Source organism: Pristiophorus japonicus, chromosome 11 (assembly GCF_044704955.1).
Source record: "Pristiophorus japonicus isolate sPriJap1 chromosome 11, sPriJap1.hap1, whole genome shotgun sequence".
Lineage (NCBI taxonomy): Eukaryota > Metazoa > Chordata > Chondrichthyes > Pristiophoridae > Pristiophorus > Pristiophorus japonicus.
In genome coordinates this window covers 211,449,693-211,461,441 of record NC_091987.1, presented here as the reverse complement: position 1 = coordinate 211,461,441, position 11,749 = coordinate 211,449,693, and the positions used below count along the sequence as shown (strand labels likewise).

At 49.4% G+C, this 11,749-nt stretch overlaps 1 pseudogene; it reads right to left on the bottom strand.

Annotated features, from left to right (window-relative positions):
* Positions 1–10,346: 10,346 nt before the first annotated feature.
* LOC139276599 (U2 spliceosomal RNA) lies at positions 10,347–10,585 on the bottom strand (annotated as a pseudogene).
* Between the last annotated feature and the right edge of the window lie 1,164 nt (positions 10,586–11,749).

Genomic DNA, 11,749 nt, shown 5'->3' with positions numbered 1-11,749 from the left:
ATGGGCGTTACTGTGAGCGATATCAAGTGGGCGGTAGGGTTAAATTTTTTTTGACCTTCTGCCGTAAAGTGTGGCCATCCTTAGCAATGGCATGGCAACGCTCGATTCTCGTGTTTCTGGAGGTCAAGGGTCACCATGACATGCGCAGAAGAGGAGACAGAGAGAGAGGGGGCTCAGAGGGACTGAAGGCGTGGCTGGGTGTGGTGTGGCTGCTTTGGGAGGAAGGAGGGAGACTTTAGAGTTTCACAGCAAGTAGGCAAACAACAAGTAGCTGTTACCAGCCACATATTTGACCAAATTTGGCCTATAATGGAGGGAGAGGAGGAGACATAACAGCACGTTGTGGAGACTGATGCTGGAGAGAGCAGTGAGGTGGGAGAGGAACACATTGGAGGCCGCAAAAGAGCCAGGAGGTTCTCAGACGAGGCAAATTCCTCCCTCCCGCAGGAGGTCGAGCCACGTTGGGGTGATTTGACACAGGGAGGGCGTGGGAAGCCCACCCCAAAGGCCTACCAGAGGATATAGACCGAGATAGTAGAGGTGGACTCGTCAGCGACCAACAAGGTGCGTGAGGGCAACCAATGCCGCAAACGATGGAATCACCTTGTGGGATCTGCAAAAGTATTAGATTGATTTACATGTACTTATGTATTTATATAATTTGATTTGTAACAGTCATGAGTGACTATCAGCCGATGTGAGGTCTTGCACTATTACCGGGAATGTTTTACTCAAAGCCTGCGGTCACGGTGTACATCTTTAGGTAAAGAATGATAATAATCATAATAATCATGATTACATCTGTCGGTTATGTGTTGTATCAGTCTCTGTGACAGTACCTCACAATGATATCACGCAATGATCTCATGCCATGTCGTCCTGTCACCTTTTACAGAAGAAGTTATGAGGTCCGTGTAGAGGCGAATGGGTGGGGGGCCACCAGTCTCCAGCGACATCACTGAGATGGAGGAGCGGGTGCTCGCACTCGTGGAGAAGCACCCCCAGACAGCCATGGACGCATCTGCAGACCCTGAAGTGATGCCACGTGAGTAAAGCTTACACCATTGCGTGATGTAAAGTCAATAGATGCCACACCCACTCATATCCGAACAATCATATATGACAGATGATTTCTAAAAGTGTCATAGAAATAATGCTGGCCGAATGAAAATCATTGCAATGCACAATGTGTTGAAGGTCATGAAATGTGATGTCTGCGATGATTTTGAGAGCAGTGGTGATTCTGTCGTGCATATGCTGTGTGTAGCGCTGGACTCACCTTGTCACCCTAGCACCCCCTTCTCCTCTAATAACCTCATTTGTGTCTTGCAGCTCAGCCAGCAGCGTGGCCCCAGGCAAGGCCACAGAGGCCAGAGGGTGGGGGCGCGGGGCAGGAATCGGCGGATGAACCTACTACATCTGGTGCTGAGGGGCTCCGATTGTCGCCCGTCAATCTGCTGGGTCTGTTCTCGATGGATGAGAGCGTGGACTTCGAAGAACCTGCATCGCCACGCTCCACAACCCATTCCACCCCCAAGGCCATCTAGTGGTCCTCCAGTCATTCCCGCCTCCATTCTGGAGGTGCCAGCCCCAAGCACCTCTCCACAGAGCACCCAATTTGTCCCCAGGACGGCGCCAACCCCGCGGAGGCCTCGTGGACGCGGCAGGTCTGTTCCATGAGCGCGACATGAAAGCGGAGAGATGGTACAGTTGTCCCAGAGGACTGTAGACATTGGTGACCAGCTCATTGAAGCATTGGGGGGGCATATCCCGACATCTGGCCACCATGACCGAGTACATTCGGCGCATGGCGGAGTCCCTGGATGTGATAGCCAGGAACACTGCTGCCACAGGGCTCCCAGTGGTCCCCGAACATGGCACTCCACACCTAGGTTCCGCACCCCCACTGCGAATGACAGATGAGAGCAAGGACCAAGATCCTGTTTCTGCATCAGAGAATGCTGCCTCCTCGGCAGCCCCCGCTCCCGTAACCGTGCAACCAACCCACCTGTCTTCATTCCCCCCCCCAATGAGGCACCGCCTGAGGAGCTCCTCGGCCAGGCATTGTGGAGCGAGGAGGGGAAGGGGTAGAGGTGGGGAGAAGAAGGAGAGGGGGAAGGAAAGTGAGGTGCATGTACGCACGCAATGGCTGTGTTATATCTCCATCTGGATGTATGCAATTTATCGCAATGTATGGCGGCTGGGACCATGCTCCTGCTTTGCCTTTGTATTCTGTGTTGGTGGACATGTTGAACATGTGATTTATGTCAATGTTCAAAAAAGTGGGGTGTGGGCAGGGGTTGGGTATTATTGGCTGTGATACTTATGGTTTCAGACCAATGTTGGTATTAAACTTTTGTTATTGAACATAACCTTGTTGCGCATTGTCTCAGATAGCTGGACCATTACACACTGGCGATTCCTTACCGTGAAAGGGTTAAATACAACTTAACTATCAATCAAGGTAAACTTTAACTGGCACCAAGGTGATGGGCACCATTGATGTCTGAGCTGCACACACACAGCAGTGTGTCAGCGTTGTCACTCACATCAGTGCTCTTTCAGGCAAATCTTTCCGATATCAGCTCCTCACGTAAGAGTGGGATTTAACAAATGCCAGCCACACTGCTGGAGTTCGTTCCGATTAGTTCCACTTTTTGTGTGCGTTTTTTTTGAGCGAGCGATATTGTGGGCGATATGTGTGCGAGGTGGTGAAATTGACGCTGGGCGATTTCCATGGCCGCTAGTTTGGGTAAATATGCTCTTTCCGACAAAAAACGGTGGGTGGGTGTTAATATTGAATCTCGGCGTTAATTCCATGCGGAAAGTAACGCTGGACATTGAACTTGGCCATTCTGCTGATTCCGGCTGGGACCATGCTCCTGCTTTGCCTTTGTATTCTGTGTTGGTGGACATGTTGAACATGTGATTTATGTCAATGTTCAAAAAAGTGGGGTGTGGGCAGGGGTTGGGTATTATTGGCTGTGATACTTATGGTTTCAGACCAATGTTGGTATTAAACTTTTGTTATTGAACATAACCTTGTTGCGCATTGTCTCAGATAGCTGGACCATTACACACTGGCGATTCCTTACCGTGAAAGGGTTAAATACAACCGAGCGGCGATATTTTTCTCAACGTTAAGCCCATTGGGAAAATAACGCTCAACGATAAGTCACCTAAAAAAGCCATCAGTTTCCATTTTGTGCCAGAATGGGCGATATATGGGCGTTATACTTAATTTGAGCGGTTAAATGGGCGTTAAGTGGGCATTAAGCATGCAAAAAAAGTGGTGGTTCTAACCCATTAACTGTACACAAGGCTGTCGAGATGTTTCTAAGACAATCCTACGGTAGTGCTTGCAGTGCTATATAAATTATCAAAGCTTTTATGTTTTTCGGGAAGCCATGTTCGGCCATCTTCTTGATGACATTAGCTGGCATGTTCTCGGTGACCTATCACACACACAGGGACACCACGTGTAGGTTGTCATCAGTGGATGTGAAGCTAAACGCCGCCGTGAGGTTGGTGGCAGGGTCGCTAAAGTCCTCTCCAACCGAGTGGCTCCTGGTACGGTCCCTCATTGCCGCACCCGCCATTTTCCGCAACGCCACCGCGCTCCGTGAGATGGAAAAAAAAAATCACCAGAAACACCGGCCTTCCCGTTTACCAGGACTTGGAAAAAAAACACCAGGAAAGCGTTCCGGCAATTCTGGGAAGGACGCGACTGCTGCCAAGAACCGGGACTGCGCACGCGGGCTGCTGGTTCGTCACGGGAGCAGGCTCGGTAAAAAATATAATCTAAATGCCGGGAAGGAACGGGAAAAATGTCGAAGAGGGAGCAAGGAAAATGTCGGGAGAGTGCTGGCTGCTTCAAAAATGCCGGTCAAAAATGTTCTGTGGAAAAAAAAACAAGCTTTCGGTTCCAGATTGATGCGCAGTGTGCTTCTGTACAGCTTCTGGTCGTTGGCAGCAGTCACTCTGCTCTGGGAAACAGCGGCCAATATTGACGCAGCCGGTATCGATCCACTATCCAGATGGGCGGAATCGTGGGACAAATGCAGCATAAATTACCAACACCTCCTCACTGACCCCATAGCAGAGGTCCCTGGCTTCGATCTCCCTTGGAGACAGTGGGCAGCAAGCGCCCGACCCAACCCACACGGGGCACAGATGCTGCGCCCACCTGCCCCACACGTGGAACGTGAGGGACGGCCCAAAGTGCGTCTGTGGCCGTGAGTCCCAGACCCTGGAACACGTCACATCGACCTGTCCACTGAGACCTGTTGCAGGGCGGGAGGCATCTCATTTCTCCACTCGGCATCTCAGGAGGCCGTCGAACGGAGAGACAATCTAGACATCCCATAATAAGCTTTTCCCACCGTACGAAATAACATATAAATGATGAGATGCTTTCATTTTCAAATCGATCCATAACTGCGTCGAACGCTTTGCGGCCCGATAGTGAAATATTAAACATGGCTAGTGTTATGTATGTAAACCTGTAATTGCCATGTCTAACCACCAGAGGCCCTATCCCCTGGAGTCCCAAGGGATCCCACAATCCCTTGGGAGACCTGTATATAAGGAGGCCTCACAGGCTGGAGAGGCACTCTGAGATCTGTAATAAAGGACTGCGGTCACACCTTCCTTTAAGCTCGCAGTATCTAGTCTGCCTCGTATTCACACCGACTCGTTCACTAACATTATTGGCAGGAGGAACTTCCCTCTGATGTTGCTTTTCAAAGGAACCCTGCGGGCAAACCTCTTGAAAATAAATTATGAAGAAACAAGTTTTAAATGGGGCGGAAATTGCCCACCCCTGTAAACGAGGCACACTGACCGGTTTCGGTGTGTCCGGCCATCCTGTGCATTGGGGAAATTCAGCATTTCTGGGATCTTATCCGAGCAGGGTGGAAGTGTCATCATGCTGGGGGCAGAAATGGGGGTGAGGCTGTTAGTCATCAGTGCCAGGCTGATGACATCATCGCGCTGGCGCGTCACATTGTCCCTCCCCTTCAGTTAACTTCTGTGAACTTTAGTGGCAAACGCTGGGTCACCAGGGAGGGTTTCGGACAGGCTAGCGGCCTGGCACCCAAGAGGGGATGGCAGGGGTCCTGTTGACGGCCCGGCCGAACCCGTGGCTGTAATTGTCGGGACGGACCTTGAAAAAACAAATGAACATGGCGACCGCGGCAGTGCGCTGTCCCCTTGAAGGGCAGCCGAACCGCCATTTCACCGCGAGTGCACCGACACAGAAAGCTGTCGGGGGCACCGATCGTCGGTGGGGCCACTCCCGCGGGGCAATACCGGGAAAGGGGCCATTTCCTGAGGGGCAATTTTGCGAGAGGGTCCCCGCCGGTCGGTAAGGGGTCGGTGCGTGCACGCCGAGGCGGGAAAACCGCCCCGGCAGGACGGTCCCGGACACCGCTCCAAAACTCACGAAGGGCAATTTTACAAAATGGCGGTCCCTCCGCAGAGAGTTGGCGGCAAATCCCGCCACCCTGTGGCCGCCCCTTTCGGGCAGACAGATGCCTTGTTCGGCCCCTAGAACATTTTCAAACAGATAATTGTTCCTTCTGCAGTCATGAGAATGAGGGCTTGTGGTCCAGACAAATATTTGTTTGAGAAAAGCACTGGAAGAGTGATTGAATAGCACAGGCACGCTGAGCTTCCCCACAGGAACAAAGTTACAGCCAGGCCAAGTTTGTCAGCTTAAAAGTAAATTAGAACGATGCCCTGAATGTACAAAATGGCTTTGGGACAGATTGAGTGGTGGAGGTTCCAGCCCAGACATTTTTCTTAATGAAAAAAACACCAGTAAACTTGTGCAATTATCGATCATATTATTCTTCCTTACCCTTTGCCGTTTGATAAATTCCTCATGGTCTATCGAGTATTGCTCCACTCAGCATTTTGCTCATTTAATAGTCCTTAATGTGCTATTTGTCTTTAGTCTCCAGTCCCTGTTTAGCAGAGACGCAGTTAAAAGCAATAAACACGCTTAAACACAAATCCACATACTATTTTTGAAATCTACTGGGAAATATATTTGGATAATTTGTGAAATTCCAGTTGTAAATATTTAACTTGTATTCCCTTTACCTCTGGTTTACAATTGTTGCAGTTTGACAGAAGTATAACTGTACCCTCGTCATTTGCTGCCATGTAAAATTAGGACTTTTTAAACTTGTTGACACCTTGTAGGTTAATGACTATCTCCTCCATTTCCATCTATTTATATCGTGTGTCTATGGTGTGCATTCGTCACACTTGAGATACAACACTTCAAAGTGTTACATTTTTGTTCCAGATGCAAAAATGATTTGAAATAAAAAGGGAGAGGGTGAGAAAAACAGCCATTTCCTGCTGGGTCGTTGTGACTTTGAGGAGGTGCTGGGGATTTTAGATGCCAGTGGGCCGAGAGACATTAACCTTCTACATGACCTCGAGTCTCGTCGCCGAGAGCATGCAGAAATCAAGCGCAGGCAGCGGAAAGCGCGTGTGGCTAATCTGTCCCCCCCTCCCTTACCCTCAGCGACTATCTGTCTCACCTGTGACAGGGACTGTGGTTCTTGTATTGGTCTGTTCAGCCACCTAAGGACTCATTTTAAGAGTGGAAGCAAGTTTTCCTCAATTCTGAGGGACTGCCTATGATGATGACTTGACCCCAGATGTGGCCATTAGCAATACTTGGAGCTCGTGGGTTTAAAGTGGTTGCCGAAATTATGCACAGCTGCACTGTAGCAGCAGCATAATACTGCAGGTCACAAGACTGTTGTTATAGAATTTATCACCATGAGCAATACCATGGGAGAGCTGTTAGCACCAATAATAACACAAACTATTTGGCCGTACGTTACATGCATTGTCTTAGAAAGGGTCCTCTTTTCCTCTCTGTAACGTGCAACAACATCTGAACCTCCACCACCCAGAGGCGGGTAAAGCACTCTGTTGTTCACTTAGATGCCAGCCGTGACAGTGGGTAGCACTACCCTCACCTCCGAGTTAGATGTTGGTGGATTCAAGTCCCACTCCAAAATAGTGCCGTGGGATATTTTGTGTCCATCTGAGAGGGCAGACCGAGCCGTGGTTTAACGGCTCATCCGAAAGACGGCACCACTGACAGTGAGGCGCTCCCTCAGTACTGCCTCACCGATAGTGCAGCATTCCCTCAGTACTGCCCCTCCGACAGTGCCATGCTCCATCAGTACAGCCCCACCAACAGTGCAGCACTCCCTCAGTGCTGCCTCATCCGACAGTGCAGCACTCCCTCAGTACTGCCTCTCCGACAATGCAGCACTCCCTCAGTACTGCCTCTCCGACAGTGCAGCACTCCCTCAGTACTGCCTCTCCGACAATGCAGCACTCCCTCAGTACTGCCCCTCCGACAGTGTGGCACTCCGTCAGTACTGCCTCTCCAACAGTACAGCACTCCATCAGTACTGCCCCTCCGACAGTGTGGCACTCCCTCAGTACTGCCCCTCCGACAGTGTGGCGCTCCCTCAGTGCTGCCTCTCTGACAGTGCAGCACTCCCTCAGTACTGCCTCTCCGACAGTGCAGCATTCCCTCAGTACAGCCCCTCCGACAGTGCAGCACTCCCTCAGCACTGCCCTTCTGACAGTGTAGCACTCCCTCAGCACTGACCCTCCGACAGTGTAGCACTCCCTCAGCACTGCCAGTGCAGCACTCTCAGTACTGCCCCTCTGACAGTGCGGCGCTCCCTCAGTACTGCCTCACCGATAGTGCAGCATTCCCTCAGTACTGCCCCTCCAACAGTGCCATGCTCCATCAGTACAGCCCCACCAACAGTGCAGCGCTCCCTCAGTGCTGCCTCATCGATAGTGCAGCGTTCCCTCAGGACTGCCCCTCCGACAGTGCCATGCTCCATCAGTACTGCCCCTCCGACAGTGCAGCGCTCCCTTAGTACTGCACTGGGAGTGTTGGCTTGGATTTTGATGTTAAAGTCTACGGATTGGGACTTGAAATCACAACCGCTCTATACTATACATTTGCAGAGCTAATTGATGAGACAGTCTGTGCAATGCCAGACGTGAATGAATGGCCAATTTGTAGCCAATGTGCATTGTACACGTACAAGAGCTGACACTGAGACACCATTCATTGATGCTTTTATAAAGAGATATACACCAATGATCACTTAGATCATTAATGAGGAGCGATACAGTCTGGACAGTTTATAATTTAACTCGACAATAGTTTTCAGCTCTTACTTCGTGTAACTGTAACGCGGGTCCCAACAGTAAAATGCCCCAATCTGGCTGCACATGTCCCCGGAGACTTGCCAACTCTGGTTAAATGTAATACTGGAGGTTTCATCACAACCTTGTAGGGGTAAAAAGGAGGCTTCTCTCCCTCGGGGTGGACTAACTGATATAGTTAATCGACACCTCGCCCAGCTCCCACTGTATAAACAAACAAAACCTCAGGTTTACCGGCTTTATTACGAGCAATGCACGGGAAGGTTCAGTCTAAACCTCCGAAATACAAGAGGTTTCAAATACAGTTTATACAGGTTTTGGAGAGGAGCACCCTCCTATAAAATCATCGATAGGTCTATTGCCATCAGCGGAGTTACATTGCTTTGTCGACTCTTATCAGACAGACTCTGAGTGGTATATACAACTGTCCATCTCCCATCATTGTGTTGTTCCATTCTTTGCCCTCTACCCCAGTTTGCACATCGCCCCGAGTAACTGTACCAACATACTGGCTTCTTTATCTCTTCCTCAGAGACTTCTCTTCAAAAACTGCTGACTTTGGCTATTTAAGTATTACTAAGTTAAAGATGCAGTTTATTGCGTTATACATAAATCTGACCACCTATTTGCAACTCTTACAATTTATCCCTTACAACCTCATGCCTTCAACTGCCCCACCCCCCACTCTCCCGCCATTGGTCGCCCAACACATCCATCATCACACCCCACCACCTTCCCATGGCCAATTGGAAAACGAATAGACTCTTCATTACCCGATTGGATGATTCTTGACAGTCAGTCATACAGACTTTTTTTCCCCCATCTCCAATATTTATATATATATAATAAACAGAAATGTTCATCGAAAATGATAAAAAGCATTTGTTTTAATGCCCTCCGTGATTTTTCTCCAAGGTCTTGTTTGCAATTAATTTTCAATTCCTGGAGACGCCAGGCCACACCTGGAGTGTTAGCAGCCCTAGATGCCACACTCCTGGCCTCACTCACCCAACCGTTAGTCAGTAGGTTGTGGGTTCAAGTCCCACTCCAGGGATTGAGCATGATAATCTAGGCTGACACTCCCAGTGCAGTGCTGAAGGAGCGCTGCTCTTTCAGAAGGTTTAACGTCTTGCGGATGAGATGTTAAACCGAGGCCCCCGTCTACCTTCTCAAGTGGATGCAAAAGAGATCCCACAGCACTATTTGGAAAAAGAGCAAGGGGAATTATCCCCGGTGTCCTGGGCCAATATTTATCCCTCAGTCAACATAATAAACTCAGCTTATCCGGTCATTATCACATTGCTGTGTGTGGGAGCTTGCTGTGCACAAATTGGCTGCCGCGTTTCCCACATTACAATAGTAACTACTCTTCAAAAGTACTTCATTGGCTGTAAAGTGCTTTGGGACGTCCGGTGTTTGTGAAAGGCACTATATAAATGAAAATCTTTGTTTTCTTTGAATTTACCTGATGATATTTGCCCATCCCATCGTGTAATGCCACAGCGTACGAGTGGGAAAGGATGTGTCGGAAGACAGTTTAGCTCTGTGTCGTGTCCATAATCAAGAGCAAAACAGCCCATCGAGTCTGCGCCGGCTCTTGCGAAGTACGATCCAGTCAGTCCCACTCCCCCGCTCTCTTCCCATCTCCCTGCTTTTCTCCTTCAAGTATTTATCCAGTTCCCTTTTGAAGGCTACTATTGAATCTGTATCCACCACCCTATTAGGCAGCGCATTCCAAATCCTAACCACTCATTGGATAAAAAACATTTACCTCATGTGGCCTCTGGTTCTTTTGGTAATCACCTTAAATCTGTGCCCTCTGGTTATCGACCCTTCTGCCATTATCCAGGCTAACATCCCCAGTATTGAAGCCCCAGTAACAGGTTCCCCTTATCCAGGCTAACATGCCCAGTATTGAAGCACTGACCACACTCGATCAGCTTCGCTGGGCAGGCCACATAGTTCGCATGCCAGATACGAGACTCCCTAAGCAAATTTTTTTTTTTTTTTTTTTGAAATTCGTAGCCAATCATTCCAATTCTTTGTCAAATCACAAACACCAGAGGTCACCTTGCACACATCAAGGATCACTCTGCGCCAATGCTCTTAGCCAAAAGGCCTAGAGCCACTGCACCGTTCCTGGAAGTACTGCAATACCAGGTTCATGCCATGGAGGTGGATGGGTCAGGCCCCCCACACACCTCCATGGAGGTGGATGGGTCAAGCCACCCCACCCACCTCCTATTTCCAAAAAAGCAAGCATATACCTTCCTGATCCAGGGAGAACCACCTTGGGGTTATGGTGGCTACTCCCCTGTCAGGTCAGTTACGCATGATCTTAGCCAAAAGGCCGAGACTCCCTAAGCAAATTTTTTTTTTTATTTCAAAATATACTTTATTCATAAAAAGAATCTGTACAGTACATTCAATGGCATTTCATTACATTTCGCTGCGGTCAGCAATCCCATACAATACATCTGGGTGCTGACGGCAGTTCCGTTCGTTACATTTCTCGTTTTTCTGTTCAACTGCGATTCAGTACAATTAACAGGGTACATTGTGGTACATTTACACAAATTACATTTTATGTGTTACAATACAGTGCCCGGAATGGGTGACAGTACATTTACATTTTTTCTTTCCAAACATGCATTTCATAACACACCTTGCATTGTACATGGCACGACATTGGTGTTTACAGATTTGGTGCTCTATGTACACAAAGAGTAAATTACAAATACAGCCCGAGGGAGGTTTGTACTGATTCCTGCCCCCGGGTTTTCCGTGGCGGAAGGGCTTTAGACTGTGGCCCTTCCCCACCGTGCCTTTGCGGCGACTGCACCAATTTTAAGTGCGTCCCTCAGCACGTAGGTTCTACCTGTCCCCATTGTTGAGAAGGATGGGTCTGGCCACGCTGCCGCGAAATGCCCCCACCAGTTGGACCATGCCTGTCCACCTGTCCTTCGTGGAAAAGTTCTTCAAAAGAAACCCCTTTTAAAATTAACAATTTTTTTTTAAAATTCGTAGCCAATCGTTCCAATTCTTTGTCAAATCACAGAGGTCACCTTGCACACATCAAGGATCACTCTGCGCCAATGCTCTTAGCCAAAAGGCCTAGAGCCACTGCACCGTTCCTGGAAGTACTGCAATACCAGCACTGACCGCACTCGATCAGCTTCGCTGGGCAGGCCACGTAGTTCGCATGCCAGATACGAGACTCCCTAAGCAAATGCTCTATGCGGAGCTCCTTCATGGTAAACGAGCCAAAGGTGGACAGCGGAGACGTTATAAGGACACCCTCAAAGCCCCCTTGGTAAAGTGTGACATCACCACTGACACCTGGGAGACCCTGGCCGAAGACCGCCCGAGGTGGAGAAAGTACATCCGGGAGGACGTTGAGCTCTTCGAGTCTCAACGCAAAGAGCATGAAGAGGTCACGCGCAGGCAGCGGAAGGAGCGCGCGGCAAACCAGCCCCACCCACCCCTTCCCCCGACCAATGTCTGTCCCACCTGTAACAGAGTCTGT